This window comes from Entamoeba invadens, assembly GCF_000330505.1.
Source record: "Entamoeba invadens IP1 unplaced genomic scaffold scaff_1105074725903, whole genome shotgun sequence".
NCBI classification, from domain to species: domain Eukaryota; phylum Evosea; order Mastigamoebida; family Endamoebidae; genus Entamoeba; species Entamoeba invadens.
Window position 1 is genome coordinate 59,020 of NW_004443518.1, and position 6,375 is coordinate 65,394.

The following is a 6,375-nucleotide window of genomic DNA, read 5'->3' on the forward strand; positions in this document are numbered from 1 at the left end:
TTAAGTATTTACACAAAAAAACGATCAAAATCAATTTTGTAAGTAAAAAATATTTAACCTAGTTTTTTGTTTTAAAAAATCAAATAGAAATATTTTATAATAAAATATAAGAAATGTTATTTCTTTTTTCAAAATTGCCGAGACAAAAATTGACAAGTCAAATATTAAGCTAAAATTTCAGGATAAAGAAAAAAAAATTAAAAAACAAAAAAAATTCCAAAATTTTAAGATTTTAAATTGTCAAACATCTAAATGATAAACATTTTCTGGTAAACTCTAACTTAAGATGTATTTTTTGAATAAAAAGAACTTGTCTATAAATTGTAGATATTATTGTATAAGCAAAATCTTTAATGACTTGATAATATTACAACAAAGATTGTGTCTTTATACTATGTTAAATTGTTAACTTTTAATTGTTTGGACAATTCCTTACTATAATTACTAATATTCCCGATTTTATTCATTTAAAACCCAAAATTATTATATAACAACAAATAATTCTAAAACTGTCGCACAAATAATAGATATTCATTTTATTAATATATATCTTTTTAACTTTTTGTATGAGTATGTATTATGTTTATACTGTTATGCAATTTGTCTAATAATTATTTAATTAAAAGTTATACATTAATATGAATCAATAAAATGAATATATTTTATTATTAGATTATTTCAAAAATTAAATTTATAATAATGTTTAATGGTATATTAATTATAAATATTAATAAATAATAGGCTTCGCACCTGAGAAATATATAATCAAAAATTAGTATCGAAAAACGCTAATAAAACGTGTCAATTTTTCTTTCCCGTTTTATTAGCTTTTTTAGATACTAATTATTAATAATAAAATTCTCGCGTGCGAAGCCTAATAAATAACCACCCAATGTGAATTGTATTTATATATTTTTATATTCATTTTTTGTAATACAGTGGTGGTATAAACCACTTAATTTGGAATAAACCCACTTAAGTGAGTAAATTTTGTGAAACTTTGGTTGAACTTTAAGCCAAAATAGAAAAAAATAAGTACAACCCTTTATAAATAGGAAAATGGGTTTGATTGGATCTTTTCTTTGTTTTTTGAAAAAAAGTCAATTTTGCTCGAGATGAAAAAAAAATATTTGTAATGTTTTATTATTTTAATTAAAATAAACTTTAAATATAGCTTTTGTTTTTTTAAATTTGTTTCGAATAGTATTTTCTTTTAACAAAAAGAAGCTCAAAAAAATTCAAAAAGTGAAAAAAAAACAAGTAAGAGCAGAATAAACAAACTTGAAAATAAAAGCCGGATTGAATCTGTGGTCTTTTATGTCACATTAGTTCAATGATTGTTTTTGAACAAATAATATTTAAAAATAATTAATAACAGTTGTTGTTAAGATTCAAAAGAAAATGATAGAAAGATAAAAAACATAAACAAATGAATTGAAATAAACGAGAATTTAAACAATAACAATAACAAATAAATACATTAAAAGAACAATAAGAGAAAAAACGGGATAATACGAAGAATTGAATTTTTTGGATTGAAATTGAATTTATTATTTTTTAATTTATAAACTTCAAAGTCGGTATTTTTAAATTAAACTTTTGAGCTTTTGTTGAAAACTGTTTTAAAGAAACATTTGGACCAAAAAATAAGTTACATTTTGTGTAAATCGTAAAATGTGGTTTTTACACAAAAAGGTAAAAATTATACACTTTTTGGTAAAATACCAAATGGAATCTGGATTCGACAAGTTTTCCACTTAAAGCATTAAAAAACCGTGTTTAAACTTGAAAAGGACTTAAAAAAACATAAATTCTTTACCAGAACAAATCAACATATACGCTAGCCCAAGTTTTGCAAATGTTATATAATAAATTTCAATTAATTAATTTTTTGTTTTTTGTTGTTGTTAAAATGTTATTAAAATATTATTTACCTAAAACGATACCATGCGCATCAAGTCGTCCAAATCTTCCACAAGATTTCAGATGAGGGTCGTTCAATTGTTTTTTTTCAGAAAATCCACTTTCTACACAACACGAACTAGGACTAATTACATCCAATTTTCTAGTAATTGTTAACAACAAAGGAAACAAACCTTTCTCATCTTTGTTCATTGAAAAAATACTTTATGTAACGAATATACAATGAATTGGAAATGGAGTTTGTTCAAGATAATAATTCCTGATTTTTCTTGATTTTTCTTTTGTTTTTAAATAATTCACAATTAAAGTTTGTTTTCTTTCTTCTGAACAGCTTTTTATCGCATTTAATTCAAAAGTATCAGTAGTTGTGTTTTCATATACATTTTTCATATCTTTTTTAATTTAACTTTTTTATTCATTTTTTGTATTTTTTCGATTTGTTTTTGATTTATTAAATCTTGATCATTTTTTATTTTTTCCATCTTTTCTGGATTAATTTTAAACCACTCATTTAACAATACAAGTTCATCCATTATTTCAACGTTATAATGCAAATTTTGTATTTTTGTTGTTGGATAGTAATATAATTAGATGAAGCTTTCAAGTTCATCATCTCGAGTAACAAGTTTTTTCTGAATAATTTAAAATCATCATAAGTCAACATTTCATTTCATTTCAATGTATTGTATCAATTTCAGCGTTAGATAATTTTCTAAGTGCCAAACTAAATCGAAAGACAAAAGATTGAATAAACTGAGTTATAATTTTAATACACAAACCCACATTTTTGTTTTAAATTCGTTTTTGATATCGAACAGAAAAAGTAGCTCGAACAATTTTCAGATTTATTCATAATTTCAATTCGATAATCAAACATAAATTTGATTAATTGATCAATCCTATCAATTACCACAGGTAAAAACAAATTTGGAGTTTGTATCCATTCAATAATAAATTTTACTTTTGTTAATAGAAAATCAATGAAAAAATTAAAGCAATGAAATTGTTATTTGAGAATGATTTCTCACCAACATTGTAAATAGTAGAAATTTGACCCGAAAACAACAAATTGATTTCTGCAAATTCTTTAATTGTATCCAAATTGTCAATTACAAAATTGCTTATTGAAACAATATACACAAACCCTACGTTGCAATAAATTGGTATTTGTGTGTTATACTCACAAATTCCCAATTCTGAACAAAAAAATGAATATTTATTTCTATTATTATCACATGTTAAAGTTTTCAAAACCTTTTTTCATTTTTGCATTCTTCACAATCGAAAGGTTTTTCTGATCCTTTGTTTAATCGAAGTACACAACAGTAATTACATTTAAATTCGGTTTTGTTTTTATCAACCATTTTTATTAATTGCTGCATTTTTCCATTCAAACCATTGTTTTCCCCTTTCATAACTTCTGCGCCATCAACACACATGGCTTCACAAAACGAAATTAAAATAGAATAACCAGTTAAAGTTTCCACGATCCATTGTAACCAAGAAAATGCATTTGGTTTGCATTTAACTTTATCAGTTGCTTATATTTTTTTCAATTTTTGAATCTTCATATAAAATACAAAAAACAAAGAAAATATTTCTTCAATACCATATTTTGCTGAATCTGCTATAATACAAAAACTTTTTATTTTATTCAACTTTGTAATCAACTGATTTTTTTTGTTGTTTTGATATTAAATTGAGTCTTCTCATAATTATACTATTGCTTAAACTTGCGTTTTCGTTATCATCATCCTTTATTAATATAGCTAAAATAAAATACACCAATTCCCTCACTTTTGAATTATCGTTTTTTGAAAATCCACAAGAACCAGAAATTACACCAAAAATAATAAAATAAACTCAAAAATAAATTTTTCAATGTTTCATTTTTTGATCTTTTAATGTTTTTGATATCTGCGGCAAATTTAAAAACATCCCGAGTCTCCCCATTAGAAAAATATTTATTCTGAACATTCAATTTTAGGTATTATTTTTTCTCATTTTCTGTAAATGGAATTTGTAGTGGTGGGTTTTTATTTTCATCGACCAACTTTTCCATTTGTATAAATTGTGTATTATCATCGTTTTCGGAACGAATAAAACTGGGTGAATTTGAATATTTTTGAATATAATTATCAGTAGAAAAAAGTATAGTGTTATTTTGTTGAATATTTTGTGTTGGAGGTGTTGTTGGTTGTGTTTGTTCAAATATATTGGATGATAAATTTGATTCATTTTCACTTGAAATATTTGTTGGATAATAAAGTCTAACTCCCATGCCTCCTCTAAATCCTCAACGTTATGTTTTTCCAGAATAACCACCTCTCATACATTCAGCTCAATATATTGTTGATTTTGTGGATAAATTTTCATTTAGTTTAGATAATAATTGGGTTCTAAATTGAACGTCATCTGTTACAAGTCTTTGGTGTTGTTCATTAATTTTCAACAAACATTTTATTTTGGTCTGAAAAGAACTTAATAATAATACGAAACTTTCTTCATTTAGACCAGTTGTATTCTTAAAATTATATTTATTCACTATTGATTTACATTTTTCTAATTGTGTAATCAAAAAACAATAACACGTCAATTTGTTGAGTGAATCAAATGATTTTTCACAAAAATCATAGAGTATAGATTCTTCTTCTTTTTTAATTGAATATTTGTGTTCATCATTCATATATAAAGCAACTTTATTTTTGTTTTCAAATTTTTACATAAAAAACAAAAATAACAATTCTCAATCTCATCTTCTGATACGTAATTAAAGGGAGTTTAAATAACATTGTTTCAGAATATTTTTTTTACATCTGCGTTTTACTTTGGTGTCTCTGCTTATTGGCATTTAATGAAAACTGTTTTAAATTTTTAGATTTAATAATTATTAAAATCGTAATAATAAGCGTGTTTTCAAAACAAACACGAAAAATATCAGTTTTTAATATTAATATTAAACTATTTAATATTCTTATTTTTGTAGTGAAATTGTATACTATAATTATTTTATATGTGTTATTTAAACTGAAATGTTTTGTTATTCAAAACATTTTCAATAAATAAAAATTAATGAATACAATCAACGGAATTAATATAATGATTGTAAATTAAAATTATAAAAATATATATTTACTTATTTAATAAACAAAACAATCAAAACATGTTTTTTAAAAAAATTCAAGAAGCATGTTTTTGTGTGTTATTTGTTGTAAATTAAATTAATTAATACAATACTTGTTTACAATTGTAACAAAAATGAAGAACACTACATCTTAAAAAATACACATAGCATTTTAAAAACACTTGTTAGTTACAAAAAAATCGAGAAATATCGCGGTATGATTAAAAATATTCTGATGAATTTGCAATTATTCTATACGTATTAAACAAAAATTTCCTTTAATAAATATAAAAAATATAACAAAAAATAACACGATACTGTAAACACGAATTCAACATTTAAAACCCAAAATTTTAACAAAATGAAGAATTTGGGGTTAAACAAATTGTTGGTAATACCATATTTCTCTTAACTATTCGAAATTTTAATGATATACAGAAATCATAAATTGTGGGTGTAAGAAAATAATTAAATGTCAACACTCTATAAAAATAATATCGATTAATTATTTTTTATTGTTACAGTTAGTTTCAAAACGATTAGCAATTTTTCACAACAAATCGATTTATGTTTCACAACAATTATTTTTGTACCTTTAATCAAACCTGTTTCATAAAGAATAATTTTGTATCATATATAATAAATTTGTTGCAATATAAAATGAGTTTGTCTCAAAAGAAATATTTGTGCCATAATTATTAATTATTGTTTCAAAAAAAATATAGAATGTTTGCATAAATGGTTTTTATTGTTTCTAAACAAATAATTACAAATCAAAATAAATGTGGGTAAATCAAAACCTAAAAATGATTATATTGTATTTCGGCATGGCGGTCAACTCTTTTGAATTTATACACAGAGATAACATTGACCATTTTTTGAACGTAGGTTCAACTGTCCAACCGGATTCAAATGCCCCAACCCAAACAATTCAACTTGCAAAGAGAAGAAGTGCTGCAGATATTTCATTGTCACTTATACCACCACCACTACCAACTCCTCTCGAAATACAACCGATTTCTAATTCTACAGACATGATATCCAAAAGAATATATATAAAAGTCACAGAATCGCAAAGAAAAAAAACTGACCGAAGAATATGCTGAATATGGAAAGACACGAGATTGGAAATACTACATGACAGAAACAAGAATTGGAGAAGCGTTTGTTAAACGTCTACTGGGAGAGCTTGAAGGGGGCGGGGACATATCAAAACCCAAGAAACAGGGAAGAAAATACAAATTTACACCAGAAATGCTCACAAATGTTTCAAAAAAACTTTATTTGGAAAGAAAAACACTACGAGAAACAAAGAAACTTTTGGCCGA